The sequence below is a fragment of the Paramormyrops kingsleyae genome, chromosome 1, assembly GCF_048594095.1.
Source record: "Paramormyrops kingsleyae isolate MSU_618 chromosome 1, PKINGS_0.4, whole genome shotgun sequence".
NCBI lineage: Eukaryota > Metazoa > Chordata > Actinopteri > Osteoglossiformes > Mormyridae > Paramormyrops > Paramormyrops kingsleyae.
In genome coordinates, this window is record NC_132797.1 from 52,855,051 (window position 1) to 52,882,701 (window position 27,651).

The 27,651-nt window shown below is 46.0% G+C and overlaps 1 pseudogene; it reads right to left on the reverse strand.

The window, feature by feature from the left end:
- Positions 1-567: 567 nt before the first annotated feature.
- Positions 568-25,710, reverse strand: LOC140578711 (uncharacterized; annotated as a pseudogene).
- Between the last annotated feature and the right edge of the window lie 1,941 nt (positions 25,711-27,651).

Below are 27,651 nucleotides of genomic sequence, written 5' to 3' on the forward strand. Positions count from 1 at the left end.
GTACGTTCAAAGTTATTTCACAAAGAGTCTTCAGCAAACCCGGCGATGCTGTCTTTAAAATTTTGTTTCTTTGTCTAGCGTTACTGTTAAATAAAGCTTTCAGGGCACTCCAGTTTCTTTTTATACGCATCAACATCATTAATATTTTTTCTTGAGTATGTAAGCAGCCGGCCAATCGGGTGGAAGCATTCCTGTTCTGAGCCTACAGTCCTCGGGTGCTTTTAAATCCACAAGCAGATACACGTTAGGGACTTTTGTCACATCTTCGAAAGCTTCTAGAAAAATTTTTGAATGCCGCGAGTACATCTGACCAATACACTCATCTGTAATTTATCTCGGAGGTTTTTAAATTACATGATGTACTGTAGGGGTGTAACGGTTCACAAAAATCACGGTTCTGTCAAGGGGGGCGCAGACGGAAAAGTAAGGAGGACGCGGAAGCGGATCTGCCCAAGGGGAAAAGTTTTATTGTCCAAAAGTTATGGGAATAAAACTGGCAGGGATATGGCGATCGGCGTCAGAATCCTGGGAATAGGCAGGACTCGGAATCCGGAGACAGGCAGGAGGTCAGGCGATCGGCGTCGGTATCCAGGGGAGTAGACAGGGCTCGAAATCCGGGGACAGGCAGGAGGTCAGGCGATCGGCGTCGGTATCCAGGGGAGTAGACAGGGCTCGAAATCCGGGGACAGGCAGGAGGTCAGGCGATCGGCGTCGGTAGTAGGAGGGCTAGGCGAAGAATCGGTGGTCGAGAAAACAGAACAGAGGTCAGGGATACAGGCAGGCAGAGGTACAGACAGGCAGGGAATAACGCTCGAAATTCGCAACCAAGGCAGAAGATCTCGCGTTTGGCTGACGAGCCAAAAGTGAATAAAAAGCCTCTTAATCGCTCCGATTGGTATCAGCTGGAGGAGGAGGGCATACGGTAACCGGTCTTGCCGGTTCACGGGATCGGTGTGGGAGAAGCACTCCGGCCGCTTGCTTGATTCCGTCTAGGGAAATCCTGGGGGCGTGGCGGGAGAACCCTGCGTGATGTCACAGGAGCTTCCCCAGAGCGATCCATGACAGGTTCGGTTCGATACGACACAGTGGTGTCACAGTTCGGTATGTTTTCGATACAGCAAAAATACAAAAAAATGCCAGGTCTTGTTTTTTTCTTTTACTTTAAACAATGATGAAGCTATTCTTCACCCATCTTCTGAGGTTTCTTTTTAGCAGCAAATAAAACAAAACCTCCTTTATAACCAAAACCAAAAAGCTCCTGATAAAAAAATTTAATTTAATTTTGTAGTAGTTATAAACTAATAGAAAGAAAAGAACAATTTTGTTTTTATATGGAACTCAGTTTCAATCAATTTTTAAGTTTTTTTTTCCAGAAAGATGAGTGTGTCCACATTTTATCCACCACTCTCTTGCCATCACCCTCATAACTTACAGGGAAACCAAAGTGCTCCCAAACTCCAAACCTGTTGGTTATAGGAGGATCCTCTATTTCTGGTCTGATACTTGCATTAACGTTACTAGCCATTTTGCAACGAGCTAGTGCAGCAAATGCCTGACTGACTGGAGTAGTGTTTGGGGGTGGGAGGGGCAGTCAGCACGTTGCCTGTCACGTCATTTGTGCTGCCTTGTTGAGCGTAGTAGCACTGAAAACATTATATTTTACACACTTTATTCTCTTTTATTTTTTTCAAATATAACCCTCTGTTGTCTAGGGGTAGGGAACACACTTTCACTGATTGGGGCATGATAAGAACATAAGAAATTTACAAACGAGAGGAGGCCATTCGGCCCATCAAGCTCGTTTGGGGAGAACTTAACTAATAGCTCAGAGTTGTTAAAATCTTATCTAGCTCTGATTTAAAGGAACCCAGGGTTTTAGCTTCCACTACACTAGCAGGAAGACTATTCCATCTATTCAGTCTGAAGGTCTGACACTCCAAGGGATGGAATTATAGAAAAATTATAAATCAAGGACTTAGAATAAAAGTCTGGACCTCTTAGTTTGGTGAGTAAAGAAAATCTCTTTTATTCCAGCAAGTTCAGCAAAGCGCTCCCATCACACTCTGGCACTTGGTACCAAGTCACACCCGGCACCCAGAGCAACCAGTAGATAAAACATAACTCCCAGGGCTTCTCAGGCCTGATTGGTCATGAAACATCAACAAACTAAGCTGAAACGTATAACAAACACAATTCTCCTGCTCCATTGGTTCACTTTGGTAGCAAGGTAAAATCCACCCATTATACGCAACTTACTGGAGACAGCCTCGGCTTCTAGACTCTACATGAGATATGTATATAGATATTAATTATATGACATTGAATCACTGTTAATGTTTGGGTGTTCCATTGATTAATGATTAACACATTGACATATTGTCCCTGAATCACTGAAAATACACGGTTAACATATGATTAGTATGATTAACATAAGTATGATTAACATGATGCGATCAATTGCATATAACATATTATATATTGACTACTACTACTATTCTATTAAGCTATATAACTCTTTGTGCACCAGTTGGGGTGGCTTCGAGTCTCTTCCTGCAAGTGGTTTCTCCCCCCCTTTGCTCCACTGTCTGCCCCTCCAAGGTCCAAGCTTCTGCGGAGCCAACTGCAGGCAGCTATCACAAAGCGAGGTCACACAATATTCAAAACAATCTCTTCTGGCCTAAGGCCTAAGACATAACAGACCCAATATGCCTCCCCTCCTGAGCCTACTAATGTCCAATTTTACTTCCACACTCCCCCCTTTTGAACACGCGAAATCCGCGCTGTTCACACAGAATCAGAGTACACAGTGTAGTAAAACTCCGGACAATAGCGCAGTGGGGGGATGGGCGCTGGCGGCGGCTGGATGGACCATGAGTCACCAGCAGAGTTGGCGCCGCAGGTGAAATCGATGACGACCTGGGGCTGTGGGTCGAAGAGCCAGGCAGGAAGAAGAGGATCATCCCCGTATGGATCATGGGAAGCCCGCTGCAACATGACAGAGCTTGGCCGGGAAGACAGAACACTAGAGCAACACCTAAACAGCAAAATGATTAGCAGCAACACTACAAGCAAAAGCAACATACCAAAAACTAAAGGTCTAAACACCCCAGATAAACCCGGAATCAGTGAGGAGAACTGTGATGGCCTGAGATGGCCACAACAACATGTTGCAGTTACCTGGGGTGAAACGGGAAGTGGTGCATGCATTTTATTGGTCCGACGGACAAACTGCCTGTATGTTCATGGTTCCCTTTTAATCCCCATTGGCAGTACCAACAGGTGCCCACAGTAGGGGGATGAGGAGCTGGGTTGTGGCATAGTTGTTTGTTATTTCTTTGTTAACATTTTTTAATTTAGGTTTTTCTTTATAAAATTGTTTGTATAATTTTATGGGCTCAATATGTTATGGGGTTTATTTAGTTAGTGGTATGTAGGTATAAATGTTATGGTAGTGTTCCCCCCTTGTGTGTGTTGCTGGATTGATCACCCAGTATATATGTTTCCCCAGTGTGTTATTTGTTAGGTCAGTTATGTTCAGTGTAGGTTGGGTTATGCTTTGCTTTCATTTTGGTTTCATTCTGTTTGGTTGACCTCATTTTATTGGGCCCTGGATTTTCCTTTGTTGGATATGCTTTTTGTATTTTGATGATTTTTCGATTTTCAGTAAAGTTTTTGGTTAGTAACTAATTCTGTGCCCCTGAGTCTGCTTGCTGGTCCCTCACAAGAACCAATTGTCCCAGCTGTACTCAAACAGGCCATGCTCCTTATGTATCGCGGACATCTGCCCGTGAACCACGTCTTCCAGATCCTGCACAGCCTGAGAGGAATCAGGGATGTACGTGCAACATTCTCTCCCCACTACAGCACAAACACCACCTTTCTCAGCTAACAGAATATCCAACGCCATACGGTTTTGCAGAGCCACCTGCTTAACCGCGGACAATTCACCTTGCACGGCCTGTACAGTATCAAGTGTCTGACTGGCCACCTTCTCTACTGCAGTCTGCATGGCAGCCACCTCAGTCTGAAGGTCTGACACTCCAAGGGATGGAATAAACACCCCAAACCACTGTTCAGTCCGACTCAGCGACCGCCTGCTGCGGGAATATGCACGAACAGCCAAAGACATCTGCTCCTTGGGCACCACGCGAATAGGAGGAACAAGATAAGCCAGATAACAATACCAACCAACCTTCGCTGTCGAAAGAGACAAAACAAAGTAACCCTTAAGAGAGTCCTTGCGACCACAGACAAACACCGAACGCGGTGGTGCCACCAGCAAGACATCACCAAGGACAGAGAAGTTAACATAAGCCCTACAGTGCAAAGGCGGGGAGGAAAGGGCTAACGACTGGGCCGAATCAAACAGGTGGAAACACACAGTCTCATTCACAGGGATGACAGCCAAGCCATCCTCCGGCATGGTGTGTGCCCTCACATGTGTGTCCGATGGACAGGACACACCAGAATAAGTACAGTTATCAGGGCTTCGTCGACAATATAGGGCAGTTACAGTCAGCTCTCGGACCCGCGCCCCATAGCGTTCGGGGTCCTCAGCCATCCATGCTGCATCAACAGTCTACGTGATAATTACCTGGGTCGAACAAACCCATCCCTCACCTGTACTATTCACGCCTACCAGCAAATGAACCGTAGTGAAACCCCAGTGATTGGACTCGTCAGCCTGAGTCAGATAGAGGTTTGGATTGTTCCCAGCAAACTCTAGTTGTAAACGGTCATGTGTGGCCTTAAGGGCCTCCTCCACTGCCCGTGACTTAACAGCGATACCAGAAATGCGGCATACAGGTGGTGGCTGGGTCGAGGACAACGACCCTAGCTCGCGGGTGAGCAGCCCAGCCATAACAGATATAAGGCCAGAGCATGTCTGATTTAGGACCGCCATATCATGATAGGTGTACGGAACCCCGAAAAAAGGCCACGCCGCAGCAGTGTGGGGCATATAATGACAGACCCAACAGTCAGAAACATTCAGTTCAGCAGTCACCGCTCGGGACAAAAGCTCCACAGCATTGGCATCCATCACCCCCCTTTTCCCTCGATCCAGAACCCGTGGGTCTGGCACTGTCGGAGAAGAGTGGGTGACACAGCTGGAAAAAGCGGTTCTCCAAAACATTATAGCATCAATCCCAAATATAACAGTCACAATAAAAATAGTTATCACAAAAAGGCAACACAGTTGTGACCCTCTCAGGGGCCAGTCTTGAAAGAACCACCAGGGTCGGACACACGTCTGCAGTGGACCCGATGGACCCAGGCATCGATTCCCTCCACTTTCACTGCGTGAGGGGTCACCATCAGCACCTGGTGTGGTCCCCTCCATCTCGGCGTGTTCCATCTCTTTCTCCTCAGGTCACGAACCAACACCCAGCTCCCTGGGTCAAGCGGTGTCACAGCTCGTAGTGGTTCTCCCTCTGGAGTCCTCCAATAGGCACGAACCTGGTCCCAGGATGCACCTATTGCTTGCCGCAAACCTGTAAGATAAGTCAGCAAGTCCCCATCCACAGTTTCCAGTGTGACATATCGCGAGGGAGACAAAACACGCATTGGCCTTCCTGTCAACACTTCAAAAGGAGCCAACCCTGTTTGGCGGTGTGTCCTGGCTCGCATGAATAACAAAGCCAGGGGCAGGGCATCAACCCAGGGCAGGCCAGTCGTCTCTGAAATTTTTGCCAATTTCAGTTTCAGAGTTTGATTCGCCCTCTCCACCATCCCCCCACTCGAGGGGTGATAGGGCGCAATAATGTCTCAAATCGACTTGCATCCAATGGGACAATTTAGCCAGGGTCTCTGCAACAAACGCAGGACCATTGTCTGTGGTGATTTTAGATGGGATGCCCCACCGTGGAATCACCTCTTTTAGCAGACATTTAGCCACACTCAGAGCATCAGGGCGACGGCAAGGGAATGCCTCCACCCACCTGGAAAACAGATCTACAATCACCAAACAGTACTTGTATCACCTGCATGGCGTTAGCTCAATGAAATCCATCTGCAGGTGATCAAACGGGCTTTGGGGACTCGGGGTCACTGCCGGGTTGGTTGGGATGCCCTTCCCCACATTGAATTTCATGCACACCATACACCTCCCGCAGAATTGGGCAGCAGCTGCGGCAAACCCAGGGGCATGCCACACCCGAGTCACAGCTGCCACCATCCCGTCACGAGACGCATGATCCAAGCCATGAACGGCTTTGGCCATTCCTGGATATGCAGATCTAGGAAGATAAGGTCGGTTAGTCCCAGAATGTCGCCACACGCCTTCCCCATCACACCGTGCACTGTTCCGTTTCCATCCACGGAGCTCACCCTCTGTAGCACCTGTTTGAATCAAAACAAGGTCATTATCAGCGCATAGTTTATCAACATCCATTGCTAGCAAAACCTTATTCCCAAACCCAGTGGAGTCTTTAGCTAAACTTTTAGCCCACTGGTCTGCGAGATCATTCCCCTGACTGATTTCATCAGTCCGCTTTGTGTGGGCCTGGCACTTCACTATTGCCACCTGTTCGGGCAGCATGAGAGCGTCCAACAATTGCTCCACTAATTGATGATGCTGAATGGGTTTTCCAGTGCTGGTGCGAAAACCTCTCTGCTTCCACAATGCACCATGATCGTGACACACCCCGAAGGCGTATCTTGAGTCTGTGTAGATAGTGACTTTCTGTCCTTCAGCCAGTTTGCAGGCCTGTTGCAGTGCAAACAGCTCAGCCGCCTGTGCGGACCAATGTCTAGGCAGCTGCCCCCCGTCCACAAGTGATCCATCTCGCACCACAGCATAGGAGGTCGCTGGCGATCCATCCTCCAGCCGCAAAGAACTCCCATCAACAAACAGGATATTGCCTCCTTCCAGTGGGATGTCAGTCAGATCCGGCCTAGGTCTGCACACACAGTCGACGACCTGCAAACAATCATGCGGTTCCCCGTCCACCCCCGTGGGAAGGAGGGTAGCTGGATTCAAAGCAGAGCACCTCTCCACAGTCACATTTGCCAGTGTTAGCAAAACATTCTGATAATGCACTGATCGCGCAGGCGTCAAATGAGATGTCCTGGCCTGTGTCAGGATCGCGTGCACCGCATGGGGAACTCGAAGTGTCAGTGGATGCAGCTGCACCAGATCTGCACTCGCCATCACTGCCTCAGCTGTTGCAGCCACCGCTCAAAGGCAGGGTGGTAATGCTCGAGCCACCGAGTCCAAACGCTTTGAGTAGTAGGCAACCGGTTTGCACCTCCCCCCGTGATACTGAGTCAGGACTGAAGTCATGAACCCCTTTTTCTCGTCCACATATTGCACAAATGGCTTTTGATAGTCAGGCACCCCCAAAGCTGGGGCTGACATTAACGCCTGCTTTAAGTCAACTAGGGCGTCTTCAGCTTCAGTCGTCCACGTCAGTTTGTCTGTCAGTCCTAGCCCAATTGTCAAATCAACCAAGGGCTGTGACTAGAGGTCGACCGATATTGAATTTTACCGATACCGATAGCTAGGTTGGTCCGTACTTGCCGATAACCGATTAATTAACCGATAGTTTTTCAAATGGATACTGGATTTAAAAAAAAAAAACTAAATTAAAACACAACACTACATGTAAAATAGTACTAAACTTTATTACAAAAACCAAACAAAAAAACAGTACTGAATCATGAAAATGTGCTATATGAAATAAATATGAATATATTAATAAATATTGAGGTAAATTAGTTCTCACTTACACTCTAGGTGCAACTTAGACACATCGTCAGTGTTGTATCCTGGGTTCATTGGGTGTTTCGGGTCTCACAACAGACAGCCTCGCCCAGGTGACCCAGCCGGGGTTGATCAGGCCCCGGCTTGTGTTTAAGTAGCCTGTGTAGCCCACGGATCCCCCCGCTTGATCCACAGCCATCTTGACGCCTTTTCTGCTGCGTCAGAGATGTTTCTAACGGCTTTCTTGTTCTGCAACCCTTTCACTCCCAACAACTTGAGTGCCCTGACGAGAGACTGGCCGACGAAGCCTCTACACCCGACCTCAATGGGGTTGACTCGGATTCTCCATCCTGCGCTCTGACATTCGCCTGCCAGCTCCTCATACTTGGCCCTTTTCCTCTCAAAGGCCTCCTCCATCCGGTCTTCCCAGGGAACAGTCAGCTCCAGTAGGACCACTTGCCTCATTGTTTCAGAGACCAGGACTATGTCTGGCCTGAGTCTGGTCACTACGATGTTCTCTGGGAACTTGAGCTGTCTCCCTAGGTCGACCTTCAGCTGCCAGTCCCGAGCTGTTGCCAGCAGCCCCCCTGCCTGGCTCCGGTGCTGTTGTGGCTTCTCCCCAGCCCTAACAAAGGCAATGGGCTGCCATGTTGGTTGTTGGTACTTGCTGCTGGAGATCCCTGTACTGATGACCTCAGCGATGACCCGCAGCACTTGATCATGGCGCCAGCGGTAACGCCCGTCTCCAAGTGCCCGGGGGCAGCAGCTCAGAATGTGCTCCAATGATCCGGCTTTCTGGCAGAGAGGGCATAACGGAGTCTCGGCTAAGCCCCAGCGGAAGAGGTTGGACGGGCTTGGGAGTACATCATACACTGACTGTATGAGGAACTTGATCCGGTGTGGCTCAGATCTCCATAGCTCTGTCCACGAGATCTTTCGGTCAGCTGCCTCTTCCCATCGAGTCCATGCACCCTGCTGTAACATCCCTACTGTCCTACTGCAGCGGGCTTCCTCCACCCCTGCTCGGACCTCCTCCTGAATCAGCTGTCGCCTTTCCTTTCCCTGGGACTTACTATAGAGAGGTCTTGGATTGCTCCCTAGGCCTGCCCGTCCGACTGCCACTGTTCCCACCAGCTCGCTATGTCGCAGCCGTGCCTCAGCCTGATTGACCGCCTCGTGCGCCTTCCACTTCCTGCCAGTTCTTACTTCTATGCCTGCCGAGGAGACTTTGTTGTCGCTGGAGTCCCTATACAGCAGCACCTCTCTAGCTCGGGTTACCATAAACTCCTCTGCCAGACTACTGAAGGGCAGTTTTAGTTTGTTGTTCCTCCCGTACAAGGCGATGCTGCTGAGGCTTCGTGGTAAGCCCAACCACTTCCGAAGGAAAGCGCTGACCTTCCTCTCGAAGCACTCAACGGTAGTCAATGGCACGTTGTAGACCAGCAGTGGCCAGAGGAGTCGTGGCAAAATGCCGTGCTGGTAAATCCAGGCTTTGTACTTGCCTGGAAGCCCTGACTTATCCACCGCTGTCAGCCAGGTTTCCAACTCCTCTGATGTTAATTGGAGTGCTGCGGTGTCCTTCAAAGTGCAATCGTAGATCTTGCCAAGGCTCTTCACTGGCTTTTCTGTCACAGATGGGATCCGGATGCCTCCTATTGTGAAGGGAAACTGGTCTGTGACTTTACCCTTCCTCACTACCAGGAACCTGGACTTAGCTGGCTTGAAGACCATCCGTGCCCAGCTGATGAGACGCTCAAGGCCTTGCAAGATCCATCTGCAGCCCGGGACTGATGTTGTAGTCACTGTCAGGTCATCCATAAATGCTCTGATAGGGGGCTGCCGCATACCGGAGTTGGTGAGTGGGCCTCTGCACTCCACCTCTGCTGACTTCACCACCATATTCATGGCCAAGGCAAACAGTATTACCGAAATGGTACATCCAGTAATAATGCCCTTCTCAAGCCGATGAAATGCAGATGTTACTGTTCCGGAGGTGACTCTCAAACTGAAACTACTGTAATAGTCCAGTATGAGGTCCCTGAACTTGCCCGGAACGTGGTGTCGTTCAAGCGAGGTTTCCACCAGCTTGTGTGGAATCGACCCGTAGGCATTGGCAAGATCGAGCCACAGGACTGCCAGGTCTCCGTTGCCTTCACGTGCCTCCCGGATCAGCTGGGTGACCACTCCTGTATGCTCGATGCACCCTGGAACCTTTGGGACTCCACCTTTCTGCACTGAGGTGTCGATGTAGGTGTTCCTCAGGAGGAACTCAGTCATGCGCCGGGCAACGACACTAAAGAATATGCTTTCAAACTGAAACAAAAAGTAACACTCCAAATAAAGAAAAAAAAAGTTACATACAAAATGAATTATAATAATAATTATATAATATTATAATTATATATAATATTAATTATATAAATGTATATTATATGTGTAGTCTCCCACTATATTTGCTTCTATTTTGAAAACTTTTTTCTCTCTCCATAGACAGAGGTTGACCAAACTGTTTGTGTAATCTGTTAACAACGCTCATTATATACCGGTACCCGTCTTTTTAGGCAAGAACCAGATAATGAGTGTCACATCATGAAATGGTTTTAATACAAAGGGAGCTGTATTACAGTACGTGATAACAAATTTAATAAAAACATCGTAAGTTAGGCCTATAATAGTAATGATTTCATTTCAAATAACAAATATATTATATAGAGAAGGTGAGCAAAGTATCAGCAGAGCTTTTTGAAACTCCGAATCAGTAAAATACTGCGTCGCAAAAAGATTCACTGTTTCAAAGCGCTCCAGTCGGATCCCCCCATCCCCCCGGCAAATCGCACCCTGTGCCTGAAGATAAAAAGAACTGAAATCGAATGCATTCCTGATGGTAACAATTAGAGGTCGACCGATATTGAATTTTACCGATACCGATAGTTAGGTTGGTCCGTACTTGCCGATAACCGATTAATTAACCGATAGTTTTTAAAATGGATACTGGATTAAAAAAAAAAAAACTAAATTAAAACACAACACTACATGTAAAATAGTACTAAACTTTATTACAAAAACCAAACAAAAAAACAGTACTGAATCATGAAAATGTGCTATATGAAATAAATATGAATATATTAATAAATATTGAGGTAAATTAAAGACATGCTTTCAAACTGAAACAAAAAGTAACACTCCAAATAAAGAAAAAAAAAGTTACATACAAAATGAATTATAATAATAATTATATAATATTATAATTATATATAATATTAATTATATAAATGTATATTATATGTGTAGTCTCCCACTATATTTGCTTCTATTTTGAAAACTTTTTTCTCTCTCCATAGACAGAGGTTGACCAAACTGTTTGTGTAATCTGTTAACAACGCTCATTATATACCGGTACCCGTCTTTTTAGGCAAGAACCAGATAATGAGTGTCACATCATGAAATGGTTTTAATACGAAGGGAGCTGTATTACAGTACGTGATAACAAATTTAATAAAAACATCGTAAGTTAGGCCTATAATAGTAATGATTTAATTTCAAATAACAAATATATTATATAGAGAAGGTGAGCAAAGTATCAACAGAGCTTTTTGAAACTCCGAATCAGTAAAATACTGCGTCGCAAAAAGATTCACTGTTTCAAAGCGCTCCAGTCGGATCCCCCCATCCCCCCGGCAAATCGCACCCTGTGCCTGAAGATAAAAAGAACTGAAATCATGACATTAAACATTTGGGTCAGACTTGCGTGTATTTTTGCCACATTATTTTAACCGCTTGATGTAGCCTACTGCTAATGTTAGCGTCCTCTCAGCCTTGTCGACAAACATACTGCTGTTCTTTCTCCAATGCAGAATCTAATCAACAAATGAATTACTTTATATTGAGATGAAAACATGTACTGTAGTGTACTGTATACATACCTTTTCGCTGTCTATGTTTTAAACGTGCATTTGAAGTGTCAGCGTTGTCCGTGCACCGCGCTCTCTCCAGGCAGCTTGCGCTCTCCTTGCAACTAACAGTATCACGTGTCAAAACAAAAGCATGTGCTTTACAGCGATTTTCGCCTATAGAGGTGGCTCTTGCCATAGATATATATGTTGGCTCTTGCACTGTATAAGGACAACGGACCGTTCTCAGCCGCTTCAGCTCTGACGCAACCCGGAAAAACTATCGCCGTGGATTTTTGCCGATAACCGATAGTTCCGGGAATCAACTATCGGTGCCGATTAATCGGCAAAACCGATACATCGGTCGACCTCTAGTAACAATCATGACCTTAAACATTTGGGTCGGACTTGCGTGTATTTTTGCCACATTATTTTAACCGCTTGATGTAGCCTACTGCTAATGTTAGCGTCCTCTCAGCCTTGTCGACAAACATACTGCTGTTCTTTCTCCAATGCAGAATCTAATCAACAAATGAATTACTTTATATTGAGATGAAAACATGTACTGTAGTGTACTGTATACATACCTTTTCGCTGTCTATGTTTTAAACGTGCATTTGAAGTGTCAGCTTTGTCCGTGCACCGCGCTCTCTCCAGGCAGCTTGCGCTCTCCTTGCAACTAACAGTATCACGTGTCAAAACAAAAGCATGTGCTTTACAGCGATTTTCGCCTATAGAGGTGGCTCTTGCCATAGATATATATGTTGGCTCTTGCACTGTATAAGGACAACGGACCGTTCTCAGCCGCTTCAGCTCTGACGCAACCCGGAAAAACTATCGGCGTGGATTTTTGCCGATAACCGATAGTTCCGGGAATCAACTATCGGTGCCGATTAATCGGCAAAACCGATACATCGGTCGACCTCTAGTAACAATCATGACCTTAAACATTTGGGTCGGACTTGCGTGTATTTTTGCCACATTATTTTAACCGCTTGATGTAGCCTACTGCTAATGTTAGCGTCCTCTCAGCCTTGTCGACAAACATACTGCTGTTCTTTCTCCAATGCAGAATCTAATCAACAAATGAATTACTTTATATTGAGATGAAAACATGTACTGTAGTGTACTGTATACATACCTTTTCGCTGTCTATGTTTTAAACGTGCATTTGAAGTGTCAGCTTTGTCCGTGCACCGCGCTCTCTCCAGGCAGCTTGCGCTCTCCTTGCAACTAACAGTATCACGTGTCAAAACAAAAGCATGTGCTTTACAGCGATTTTCGCCTATAGAGGTGGCTCTTGCCATAGATATATATGTTGGCTCTCGCACTGTATAAGGACAACGGACCGTTCTCAGCCGCTTCAGCTCTGACGCAACCCGGAAAAACTATCGGCGTGGATTTTTGCCGATAACCGATAGTTCCGGGAATCAACTATCGGTGCCGATTAATCAGCAAAACCGATACATCGGTCGACCTCTAGCTGTGACCTCTGTGCATAGTCCTGAATCCAAGGCCTGCAATAGCCAATCATGCCTAGGACTGAAAGCAATTGCTGTTTAGTCTTTGGTTTGGGCATCTCCTGTATGGATGCCACTCGGTCTGGTCCTAATGACCTTCCCTCACTTGTCAACACATGTCCAAGGTATTTAACCCTTTGTGACACCAGCTGCACTTTTCTTTTGAGGCTTTGTGCCCATTTTTCGCCAGGAAGTCTAACATAGCTATGGTGTCCTGTTTACTGGACTCACGAGTGTGAGAGCAAAGCAACAAATCATCCACATACTGTACCAGTGTGCTACCCCCAGGCGCAGTAAACCCCTCCAAATTTTTTGCCAGCTCCTGTCCATACACGCTAGGTGACTCTGTGTAGCCCTGGGGCATCACTGTCCAAGTCCACCTCTTCCCCTGAAAGGTGAAGGCGAACCAGTACTGGGAATCTGGATCTACTGGGATAGAGAAGAAAGCATTAGCCAAGTCAATGACAGAGAACCATTTAGCCTCCGCTGGTATGGAAGCCAGAATCGTGATTGGATTAGGTACAATAGGAGCTCTGGGGTGTATGGCTGCATTGACACCCCTCAAATCCTGTATAAATCTCCAAGTACCATTTGCCTTTTTCACAGGTAAGATAGGAGAATTAACTGGAGAATAGGCTATTTCCTTAATAGCCCCCCTTTTCACCAGATCTGCATGTACTTCTCTCACTCCCTCCTCTGCTTCTCTAGATAAGGGATACTGAGCCTTGTGAGACTTGGGGTGGACCACCAAAGGCTCAGCTGACACCACTCTACCAAAATCATTTTTCCCTTTTGCCCACAAGCAATCTGGTACCTCCCCTAACCAGTCTGGCAGAGGATCAATACCTTTCCCCTTATCTTCTATTGCGTCCCCCTTTCTCTGTACCTCTACGCACTGGTCTATTTTATACCTTTGCACCTGACCATCTCCACTCATCCACCTACCTTCCTCCACACATACCCACTCAGTCCTTTTCTCACACTCAGCGACCCAGGGTCCTAAATCCTTCCATTCTAGCGACCCCTTTTTCCCATATGATACATGGGGGACCGAACCTCCCACATACCACTGTTTCTGGCCAGCTGACAAACGGACAGACGCAGCAGACTTGTCTTCTGCCACATAGAGATAATCAAGCACAACAGTCTCTCTCAGCCCTCCTGCAGCCTCAAAATCTCTCGTCCACTCAGCCCCTCCTTTTCCAAAGAACTGAGCAGTGCAATGCAATCTGTCAGGCTGATCTTGTCCTTCAGGGATACAGTCTCTCATGATTGTGTCATCCACTAGCCACCAAGCAGCAAAGTTAGCTTTCTCTGATAAGCAAAACAGTCCCAAAGCCTCTGAGGTCACTGTGAGACCGTCCACCCCCAGTTCTACCTTCATCCCCAGCTTCCCCATTAAGTCCCTCCCCAGCAGGTTGACAGGACAATGGGGGGAAACTAGGAACTGGTGCTGACACACAATGGACCCTGGGCTCCGTTCTACTAATAAAGGTTCTGTTTCTTCTAGGAATCCGGGGATTCCCGAGGCACCGATTATTTTTATAGTTCTGCCGGTGGTGGGGACTCCCAACACTTCCACCTCTCTGATTGTTGACCTTGTAGCTCCCGTATCCACGAGGAAAAGGATTTCCCTTCCCTCCACCCTCAATTTAAGCAATGGGTCATCTGTTAGGTGTCGGGTTAAGGCGATGAACTGACCCTCTTCACCACCCGTCCCCGCAATCTCCTATGGGGCAGGAGGAGTAGGCCATGCGGGGCCTTGTGCACCCAGAGTGGGGCACTGGCTGGCGAGATGTCCTTGCTGTTTGCAAACATAACACATCACAGGCCCTGGTCTCACTTCTCCCCCTCCTCCTGCTTGATTCCCCTGTGCAACCTGGGGCAGAGCAGGGCAGTTCCTGTAGATGTGAGTGGGACTTCCGCAGTTCCAGCATTTCCTGTCCCCTCCTCTAGGTGGACCAGGTGGACCCTGGCCTCTCCCTCGTCCTCTGCCTTGGGGTTTCCCTGTAAAATCTGTAGCCAAGTTAGCCACCGCCTGAATGAGCATTTCATGTTCCTTCTCCCTTTTCCCTTTTTTCTTCTCTTCCTGGATGCTTTTCCTTTTCTCTGTGTCTTTCAGATTCCGCTCGATGTTCTGGGCGAAAGCTCGCACACCAGCCATGTTTCTCTCCCTCCAGTCGGTGCAAACTTGCTTCAGGAGCTCTCGGATCTCGGGCTGCAGTCCTTCCACATAGAAGGCAGCCATCATTTGTCCCTGCTGTTCCACTCCTGCGCCTGAGTATTGTTCCATCAGGCTCTGCAAGCGGAGCTCCCAGTCATACACATCTTCTTTGTCGCCTTGCCGAGCTGCATGCAAACGGGACCAGTCAACCGTTGTGGGAAAACGGGACTTAAGAGCATTCTCCAGAGAGTTCATCTGCTGGGCCCACCTAGCATTGTCCAATCTCTGGATTCCAGTGTCCCAGGATACTCCCAGAGCAGCCCATGCCGGCCCCAACTTCTTCTTTAACACCTGGCTCAGCTCCCAAGCGCTGGGCTGGTACACTCCATCCATGTCCTTCACGGCTGCGTAGAACTGAATCCCCCCACTCTTCCGTGGGTTGGGCAGGGCCTCTGCCACATCCTTGATTTCCCCAGGCTCCCAGTTCCGTTGCACCACCATGATAGGCCCACCTTCGAGTCGGGGGTTCGGGACCTGCATCAGAGGAAATTGGTGCTTTCCTTCTTTCTTCCCTTTACGCTGCAGACGGCGTGAACGACCTTTACTATCCCGGCCTTTGGATACTTCCTCCTCGTCCTCCTCATCATCTTCCTCATCCTCCTCATCATAGGAAGATTCTTCCTGCTTTACAGAGGGCCCCGGACCCCCTTCTGCAGCAGGTGCAGAGGGCTCTGCTCTTCCTGGAGGAGGCGGGACCTGGGCAGGAGGGTGAGGTGCAGGAGGCGGCGGTGGAAGAGGGGACACTTCAGGCAGGACCGGATACAGGAGATCAGAGTTAGGCTTTCTCCTCCTCTCAGCATCAGCAGCAGCCACAGGCGGAGAAACAGCAGCAGTCGGATCGGCCCCCCTTTCCTCTCTGCTAATCATTACACGGCTTTCCTTATCACTTAGCTGTTCCCTAGGTTTCCTAGCTCTCAACAAGGCCACAGACTTCCACCGAAAATAATATTCTGGCCTGTACATTCCCCTGTTACAACAACCATGTCCTCTCCTTTCCAGCAATGTTTCACAACATTCTATTTCCCATATGTTTAGAGTGCCCTCCTTTGGCCATCTACCCCCAGTCTGACGGTTCCAATTTCTACAAGCCTTCTTTAGTCTCAGGCCAGTAACCCGTTCCATTATCTGCCTTGGGGACTGTTTCCCCTTATCCCCTTTATCACATTTCCTCATAAGAACATAAGAACATAAGAAATTTACAAACGAGAGGAGGCCATTCGGCCCATCAAGCTCGTTTGGGGAGAACTTAGCTAATAGCTCAGAGTTGTTAAAATCTTATCTAGCTCTGATTTAAAGGAACCCATGGTTTTAGCTTCCACTACAATAGCAGGAAGACTATTCCATACTCTGACTACACGCTGTGTAAAGAAGTGCTTCCTCAAATTTGTTTTAAAATGTTCTCCCGCTAATTTCCACTTATGGCCACGAGTTCTAGTATTTAGACTAATATTGAAATAGTCATTTGGCTGAACGGCATCCAGACCCGTTAGAATCTTATAGACCTGAATCATATCCCCCCTTAGTCTCCTTTGCTCAAGGCTGAACAGATTCAGTTCCGCTAACCTCTCCTCGTAAGACATTCCTCTAAGACCAGGAATCATTCTCGTAGCTCTTTGTTGCACCTTTTCTAAGGCAGCAATGTCCTTCTTGAGGTATGGTGACCAAACCTGCACACAGTATTCTAGGTGGGGTCTTACCAAGGAATTATATAAGTGTAACATCACCTCCCTTGACTTAAACTCCACACATCTAGAGATATAACCCATATCTACCCTTTAACAAATGGCGTTGAACACAAGACCTATGAAATATCTGTTCTGACCCTGATATCCTACAAACTCCCCTTCTCAAGGCAGTTGCTGTCTGTACAAAGCACACAGCTGCTGGGTGGTCACTAAACTAAACAAGACACCTTGTTACTGGGTGACGAAAGAATCAAAAAGAACTAAGTGTTATTCCAAACATTTAGTGTCCTAAAAGCAAATTAACAAGCCTATCCCAGTATATCTCAGGTCCAACACATGATTCCCCAGACACTATTTGCTATATTAGTCCACAGGGCTATTCCACTATTCCCTTTAATGTTAGCACCTGCATGCGACAGTGTAGAGCAAAATCAACCCCATGTATTGTTTATCCCACTGAGGATACTGCACCTGGGAGACCCCACACCCTTTACCAAGGGGTCCCAATCAACCCATACACCCTATCAACAAACACCTTTATACTCCCGTGGGACCGAGAGTGGGCCAAACCCCCAAACAGTGCCTCAGCCCAGTGCCAGGGGTCTACGACAGCGCCTGTCTTAGGTTGTTCCTGTCCTCACACAGGAATCTTACCCGTCCTTGGCCTGTTAAGCAGTGCTGTGCTACTGCATGCAATATATTCACTGTCCAGCCTTCACCACACAATGCCGCACCACGCAGAGCACACACCACTCAGCCCCTGCTGCACCAAGCCTTATCACCGTCGTGTCTGGACCCCCTGCGGGTGACGACTTCCCTGCCGCCTTCCTTGTGCCCCGTCACACAAATATACAGTGGCGCCACCAAAATCATGGACTTTCCCAAAGGTCTCGTGCATCCACCTCTTCCACGTAATAGGTCACTCAGGTCTCCACTTGGACAGCACCCTTTCCCTACTACAGGCGGATGAGCGCTCTCCCACCGGCCTTCCTAACCGTGGTCAGCGCTTCCCCGTGCTTGGATCCCCTCAGTCACGGCGGACTTTCACATAACACACTCAAACACTACCAAACACATAACCTTCAGCAACAAGCAAAGCAGCAGCAAGAATGACTAAACAGAGAAGCCTTTATCTCACCAAAACAGGTCCGGCCAAATCAGTCTCAGGAATGTTCAGGTCTGGGACAGCGTGGTCTCCGTTGTTCCTTGACGAGGGACTGGGCCAATCCTCAATCTCTTCAGGATCTGGTCCCGTCCGGCTCTAAGCTATCCGCTTCTCTTGCAGGATCCCGCCGTCTGGAACAAGCAGAGAACTCAGCTGCCCCACGTTGGGCGCCAAACGTTGGACGCATATCATAAACTTAATTCATGGCAAATAAATTATTTCTTATATATTTGTTTTGGCATTAAACTCATCTTTATCTTAGTGTACTTTGTAAATATGTCAGATTTGTGTTAAGTTTGTAATTTGACATCAAAGTATAGACATTGCAAAATGCAGCTTGGAATAATTGCAGACACATAATAAAAGTACATAGTAAGCAATGCTGGCAGTTTGTTTTGATCCAAGATATCTGATCAACAAAGTCTTGGCTACATGAAGATGACTAAATGGTGTAGTTGCAACATTCAGTTGGATAAATAAATAAGAAAAACCGAAGTCATGTCACTATTTCTGGCTCCTTTCATTGAATATGTAGCAACTTTCATGTGTATGAATGAGCCATTGTCACCTGGCCACGTCCCTCCTCCCCTTTTATGGGTCTGACTGGAACGTTTCTGGATCGCGTTTCACCGTTGCGCTGTTAATAAAATTACCATGCGAATGCGATTTGAATACGTGCTAATGCGGCTATTTAGAATGTGAATAGCGATCTTCGGGTGAGAGCGGTACTACACGCCCCCATGCAGGTAAAACAAAGTAAGATGACATGGTTTACTTTCTTGCCGATTTCACCTAATTTAAAAAACTTTAATACTTCCGACAATGGACGATTTGAAAAGAAGACCGATCACGGATTTAGTCAGCGTTTTTTTCATGTTTCTATAATAAGATTTCAGCGAGTTATGAACTGAAATAGACAACAAAGATACTCGGCATCGGCCGTCGACTCCAGAGGGATAAAAGTATTTTTCTGAATCGTTCGGTTTGTAATGCGTACTGAACCGAAAGCCTCGTACCGAATGGTTCAATACGAATACGCGTATCGTTACAAAAAAAGGTTACCTGGTACCTTGGGCGGAGCTTAAAGCTCTCCCCATCTATGACGTCATAAGCGGGATGTGGGCGTATCCTTTGTTCTGATTGGTCGGGGGGGGAGGGGGTTTTGGCCAAATGGTATCATACATGCTTATGCCACGTGTTGCCGATAGGGGGCCGTATGGTTTGGGGGTTGTTAAACTTTAATAGAATAAAAATACATTACATGTATTTTATTAATGTGTTATTTTTAATAATGTTTAAAGGAATAATAAAACATATAGCAGGATGAACGTAAGCTAGGGCAAAACTTTAGTGTTACATTTAAAAAGAAAGAAAGAAAAGCAGGCGGAATTTAAACAAGTACAAACATGCCCAAGCGAAACACCGTATTTTAAACAAACGACACATGTCCCAAACTTTAACTTTTTAAAAGAAAGAAAGAAAGCAGACGGAATTTAAACAAGTAGAGACATGTACGAGCGAAACACTGTCAAGATAAAACACCATATTTTAAGCACAAACGACACAAGTCCCAAACTTTTAACTTTTAAACAAACGAAACAAGCACAAACATTTTAAACCCATTACATTTAACCAACGTGTTTAAAGAAGAAGAAGAAAAACTTTTAGCGATATTTACCAGTGTTAGGTTGAAGAAAACATTTAACCAGCAAACATTTTAGCCCCGCAGCTCGGCCGTGTGCTGCCGACCTGTTCAAAACTAGCGCGAAAAATGATTGCCCCGTGGGGGCAGCACGCGTGACGCAGGCGCACTCACGCAGACACACGTTCAATTGGCGACCTAGATGCATTTACTTGTATTTTGTTAGTTTTATTTTAAACAAGATGCCCCGATTTTATTTAAATACATTTAATAGCTGTAGGAGCTAGTGAAAAGTATTTAGCAACATACCGTGTTAGAATAATGCAATGGGTATATTATTTAGTGGTTAATTAAAGCCGGCATGCCACTAGTTTTAAACTAGAAATAATTCTCTGAACGTGAACGTGAACGTGCTTTTTTTTTTTTAATGCAATTTTTAATACAATGTATGTGAACAGCCTAGACGATAAGTTTTAGGGAATGAATCTATGTGTTTTTAACATAAATTTAGAAGCATGACTGTGGTACGGTCTCAGCACATACCGCTAGGTGGGGCTGTCTACTGTTCTTTTTTTGTTAACAGGGTTCAAACCAGGGTCAGTGAAACAGTGGGGGGCCACGCACCTGTTGACAACTGGCTTGAGGTAGACCGGGTCCCAAGGTTATTATCCATTTGTCGTAATGTCATAAACCAGCGCCGATGTTTTTCCCGAAACCGTACATCAAACAAAGAATATTGATTGGTAAACCAGATGACAAGTATACCCCCACCAAGCTGGGGGTTTATTAAGGCGGCGAGCGCTAGGTCCACATTAACACTCACGCCAAGGAGCGAAAGAAGCGGACACTTCATTTTCTGATCTACGACATATCAACATTGGAAAATGGAACTCTCGAGGTAAGCTACATTTTCATTTAAATGTATTGTACAATTGCTGTTATAGATTTTTTCTGCTGTGAAAATATATCATTGTTATTTTGACCAAGAATTTTCCATGCTGTAAAGATCCTGGCAAAACTGTGATACAGAGGATTGGAATAGCGGTAAGTTTTCGAACATAGCTATGGATTTTACTGATTAAATGTGACAAAAGACTGAAAGTGTTGCAGCTAACGACGAGGACACTGAACTGCGTGAACTGCTATGCACGCCAACGGTTATTTTCAGAGATAATCGTGAAGGGTCCGGACCCCGGCAAGTTAGCCATAAACGGAAAGAGCGGACAGTTTTAACGGTACGTTGGCCTATATCGCTTACCCTGTATCATTGGTTTTTCTGTATGAAATGCTTAACAGTGACTGTTCTTTAATAGACACGGCTGATGATGAATTGCTGGTCGCTGCGGCCGAAAAAATTGAAGCGGAGCTAGCAACGGAAAGTGTGCAGGACCAGCCGACTGGACAACTGGAATTTGAACCGTTGGACCAAGGAGGATCTGCGCACGGTGTTCCAGCATCCTCACCCCGTGCCTTAACGGAGCCACCGCTGTGGTCGCAAGATACCGCCCCCTTAACACCTTGGCCTGCTTTGATTTCCCGGCCTGTAGATGATTCCCGAGAGGAGCGTTTGAAGGCGCTCAAACTAGCATTCTTCCTTTTTCAGGATCAGATGTGTGATTTTTTGGCGGATCTGTCTGACCAGATCTAAAGAATAAGCAGGGGACATGTCTGAAAAACGGTGGATGTGTAGTTTTGATGGGGCTGGGGGGTCTAGAAGGATGCATGTAAACGACGACGACGGGTGAGGTTAACCCCCTTTTGCTTGCCATGATAAATGATTTAAACTCACCAAATGACCATGTGCCTATGGGTGTGGAAATGGCGGACGGGCACGTGACCGAGCCTGGTGTTAGGTGCGACAACGGACTGGACACAGATATTGAAATTCCTGATGTAGATGACGGTGTGGCCATGCACTCTCAACTGCATCAGATGCTAACAGAGTTGAATGGCGAGAACCCGGGTGAATTTAACTCCATCTTGCAAAACTTATTAAATGATTTAAATCAGGGTTTATCAACCCGGTCCTCGGGGACCACAGACGGTCCATGTTTTTGCTCTCTCCCAATTCCCTGCCAATTGGGAGAGAGCAAAAACGTGGACCGTCTGGTGGTCCCCAAGGACTGGGTTGAGAAACCTTGATTTAAATGATGATGGGGCAGCAGAGGTGGAACCAGAAATTATAGACGTTGATAATGGGGCTCCACAAGGCGGGGGTGTGGGTGCAGCGGCGGCGGGGGAGCCAGAAATTATGGATGTTGATAATGGGGTACAACAACAAGGTGGGGGTGTAGCTAATGGTGATGCAAATGTTAATGTGATACGCAGGCCGCAGTTTAACAACACTGAAATAAGGCAGCGTTTTCATTTTGATGGAATCCAGCATGATGATATAGTAGACGTTTACAGGGCTGTGATATAGACATTCCAGAATTTGGTGGACAGAGTGAACGCTTTAGCGAGGACTGGGGATATAATACAGGTGGAACTGCAGGGGGCGTCAGTAACCAATAACACAGCTATACATGTTCGAGGCGAGATCGATCTAAATGATCTGCTATCGAAGGTAGACAACCTTTCACAGAGCAATGCCGAGGTTTTCAGCGATGATACGCTGGAATTGGTCGTACAAATTATTCATAATCGAAATGGTGGTGCAGCCAAACGACAGAAATTAACAAAGCTTTTAAAGTCTGACATTCTGTAAAAGAAGCTCAGATGGCTTATCGTTTCTGAAAACTCTGGCAATAATCTATGCTTTGCTTACTGTGTAGTCCGCCTGTTAAACCCCGACATGTTACATCAGGTTGCTGAGATCGAAGCTAAGTGTTTGCAGGAAGCAGTAGGTCTAACTGAGTCAGACATGGTGTCATTCTCAAACATAGCAGAGTTTGAGCAAATGCTTGGGGTCAAAATTGTTAATTAAAATGGATTACGCTAGGAAAATGTATCTGGTCCCGAAGTCACAACTTGAAAAACTGCATGATGCCACAGCTCCTAAAGATACAATAAGGCAGACTGCTGAAAGCGAGCTGGACATTGCGATATGCAACATTTTATCAAGAACGGATGTTGCTGATCACGAAAAGGTCCGCTTGTATACAGAGGTGTTACAGAGATATTTGAATCTGGCCAGTTTAGATCATCAATGATGATTAGGTTGATTTTATTTGGAGGCAAAAGTTCATCGTCACACAGAGACTCCGGAATTCCTTCCACAAATTTAATGTTCTTTATTTTGCACAGCAATTCATCATACAGCGGTTGCCAGCAAGAATAGCACCATACAACATTTTCAGGAACTCTGGATAATGTACAATCCACATTTTCCAACAGTCTTTTAATGAAATATGACTTGCCAGAGTTACTCGGTCCCGATATAATACAAGAGAACGGATGCTGAAGTCTATTGTCGAACCCTTCACTAGTAGCCATAAGGTAAGGTCGTGTAGTCAGACTGAAGCTGCTGCTTAGTGTACACGACCTTGAAACACTTGCTGACTGTCTTATTTTTTAAATGGAAACCCCTTTTATCCCGCACAATCTGCTGCGTGGATGTCCTGATCTCTCTAGGGGGGTCACGTGGGTTACTCACATAGTCCTGAACCAATCCTGTCAGAGATGCAATATTGACAACTTTTGAACTGGTGTTATGCAGCGTGATCCCCTTCACTTTCATGCTCGTTTTGCCCTTTGCCCGTTCTGTACCCATAAATTTTGGGTCCCCCTGAGACAAATTCCAGAATGTGATCATCTGGGTCCAGCTCGCTTGTTAGTTCACCGAGAAAATTGCCCAGAGGGGGTGCCCAGTCACCCGGCTTGCTGACAAAAATGACAGTCTGTATCCAGGGTTCGAAATTAACTTTTTTGATCACCAGCCAAAGTGGCTGGTAACTTTCTGAAGTTACCAGCCAATCAGAATTTCAATTAGACAAATTTTTACGTGGTGAAAATGAGATTATGAATGCCACTGAATGAAAATTTGATCATTTTATTAACAGTGCATGAAAAACGCACAGAAAGTGCAATACACACAACAAACTATACAGTTATAAACTGTTATAAACTTACAGTAACTATACATCCCCACCACGAAACTGTTAGTTTTATTTTTTTCTTTCGTGTACTCACGGCAAATCTGACAAAACATGACCGCATTTTTACTATCAAACACTAGCCAATGACGACCTGTCTGCCATTTACAATTAAACTTCCTTCTCTTTGTTTCGCACGCTCTGTCAACATTTTCATCTTCTGCCTCCTTCCTCTTCTCACCTCTTCCTGATCCTGACGTCTGTTCTAACCACCGCAGCATTTTGATTTTAGCTTATTTCGCTGTCCAGCTCAGTCCTCTTTGCTCATCCGATATTTCCTATTTCTTGTTTGTGTTTTCGCGCTCTCGTCGTTGATTGGACCCGCAAACCGAAGCGTACAGTATCTGCGTGCTGCTGCCAAAGGTATCTAAAACGTCACCCGTAGTGTAGTGTTCATGTGAAATGTAGGACGGAGGGGACAAACGACCCAGAGCATCTCTGACATGATTTGCATGATTGGTTCATGCATCACCGGCCAAACTGGCTGGTAAGTTTTTATCAATACCCGCCAAAATTATTTTTAACCCGCACTTGGCGGGTTGGCGGGTGTTAATTTCGAACCCTGTCTGTATCATGATACAGCGTGCGCTGTCCCAAGCGGTCCATGAGATTGTACAGCTCAAGTCTGGCATAAGCTGTAGTGAAAGCGGCAATAAAAACATTGACGTGCCGCGGCATGCTAGGGTACCCCTTTATGTTGCGCCATTGGACCATCGCCACATTGTCATTCAGGAAGGAAAAGTGAGACACATTGACCAGCTTTGAAAAAATGAACGTGAGAAACTCATCGGGATCTTTGATGAGTGTTGTGCTCGCCTGATTTATTCTCTGACCAAACTTTCCCCAAAGACTGTTTAGAAACAATTTGGAAATTTGGCATTTCACTTTGTTAACCCCGATGTTCTTGGGGTTCAAACGGATGCCCTCCTTCTCAAAGTAAGTCTGAATGTATCTCTCTTTATCCTCAGCAGTCATTGCCCAAGAGGGATAGCCGGAAGCCTCCTGTTTTCCCTTTAAATGATTATTAATATAGCCAGCAAAAAGTGTGTCTGTCCGGTCGGGGAAATGCCAGACCTCATAAATCTTTACGACTTTGTAGCCCTTTTCAACAGCCTTGTTGATTTCGACACTGCACCACATGCCGATCAGAGCTCTCTGCTCATCTGTATGATTACAGACCCCCCGCGTCTCGGTTTCACAGCATGTTCTGCAAAGTGTGAACATGAGTTTACCACCACACCTGTAAGGCAGAACCGGTAGGTAAAGGCCTCTCGGTGGGTAAACTTTGGCTTTGATCAGCCCAAAATAGTTTTCAATGCTGTCAAAATCACTGTAAATGATAACAGGGTGGCCTACCGGGTACTCCTTAAACTTGTTGACTGAGGGGTAAAGGCTAGTAAAGTCGTAGTAATCTATGCGCTCATCACTCTGTGCTTTATAGTGCAGTTGCAGAGCATTAGTTCTGCCGCCAAACAGAGCGTCCCGAGGATCGATGTGCTCTGGAAAGTCAAATTCCCTCAAGAATGCCTGTACATCAGCCTTTTCAGCCTTCAATTTATTCCACTGGTGTTCCCAAATAACATATACATTGAGGTTGTATGTGTTTTTAAGGGCAAAGATCTTGTCCTGAAACTGCTGATGCATGTCCCCAAAACGCAGTTTTGTTACAGGATTCACTTCGTGTGAATCAAAGCATTCTGGGCAACCATGAAAAAAACACCCCGCAAATTCGTACGCCATACGAACCCCACCGGTTTCGGCATAGCCATCGAGGTAGTAGGGACCCATTTTCACCTCCCCTCTACACAGCGAGTGCTGAATCTCTGTTCGCGATGGGCTATGTATTCCAGCCATTGAATAGATGGCGTGGAGTATGCTTTTTGGCGCTTGATATAATTATCCGGAGTGGTGAGCGCGACTGTATTTTCAGGCAAAAAGCTCATGCAAAATTGTTTCATGCACACTGAGGCTATGGTGACACATTGAAAAGGGTCTAGATTACAACTGTTGATGATCTCACCCCTGAATCTGAGACAGCCCTCTCTTAAGATGACATCATTTTTACAGTACTCTTCCATTTCTTTCCTAAAATCAAACCCCCCCCCCCCCAACAACAGTGCCGTACCAAGCCATAAACTCTCTCTTTTCCTTTTCCATCATGGTTTGCACACCGTATGCCTCAGGTGGCGGGTAGGGTCCGATGTAATTTTGATTTTCTACAGTGTTCCAAAAATGGGGGAAATAGCCTTTCTTTTCGCGCTCAGCTTCATAGGCAGAAAGCAAAGTGAGTCAATGTATCTTTGGTTAAAGTCCTCGTCTGTCACACATAGCAGTTTGCTGCCCTGCGTGATAATGTGTGGGGCGACGCCATTTTCAACTAAATATTTCATAAGCAGGTAACTGTCATAGCCTTTAGAGTTGTGTGCTCTAACATGTATAGCTGTGTTATTGGTTACTGACGCCCCCTGCAGTTCCACCTGTATTATATCCCCAGCCCCCGCTAAAGTGTTCACTCTGTCCACCAAATTCTGGAATGTCTGTATCACAGCCCTGTAAACGTCCATCATGCTGGATTCCATCAAAATGAAAACGCTGCCTTATTTCAGTGTTGTTAAACTGCGGCCTGCGTATCACATTAACATTTGCATCACCATTAGCTACACCCCCACCTTGTTGTTGTACCCCATTATCAACATCCATAATTTCTGTGGCACATGTAAGAAGCCTCAAAAACAGGAAACCTTTCCCACTGCCTTTAGAATGAAACTACAAGCTAATGCCGAGCGTGCTCAAACAATCACGAAGGCAATAGGTGTTTTCATGGCATTACATATGCGGCCGTTTTCCGTTGTTGAGAACGACGGATTCACACATTTGCTAAGTGTGTTGGAGCCCAGATACCAATTACCGAGCCGACTGCATTTCAGTCAGAATGTGCTGCCTCAACTTTACAGCGAAGTAAGGGCCAAACTAGTGGAGGAGGGTCACTTTTTTCCATCGTAGCAGCAGTTCTTAAGGACAAAAAAGAGATGCTCCAACTGCCTCCACACAAGCTGATTCAGGATGTTTCCACCAGGTGGAACTCCAGCTATGACATGCTTGAGCATTACCTTGAACAGCAGGCTGCTGTTTTCTCTGCACTTACAGACAGGAGCATTAAGAGAAACATTAAGGACATTGTTACTCTGTCTGATGAAGATGTAAAATTAGCTGAGGACATCATTCAGGTTCTTAAACCCATGAAAATGGTTACAACTCTGTTGAGCACAGAACAGCTGCCAACCGTTTCAATGATAATGCCACTGAAACACACCATCCTGGAATCTATGAATGTGAGTGACACAGATACAACAGTTGTTAAAGATGTCAAACATAGCATTGTGTCCGACTTCATCAACAGATACCCAGAATCTGACTCAATACTTGTGCAGTTTCTTCATATGAGCACTGCACTTGATCCACGCTTTAAATCTCTGCCCTTTCTGGATGAGACCATGCGCAGCAACATCTTTAACAGCCTGATGGAGAAGATTCTGGAGTACCATCCCCAGCAGGTATTATTATTATTATTATTATTTTAATCCAAACTTATTTTTTAAATTTCATTTTACTTGTACTATTTAGTTTCACACAAAACTGCAATGTATTTTACTGGTGAATATGTCATGTAAAAACCACTTTACAAACACAGTATATGTATATTTTTTCATTAATTTAAACCGAAACCTA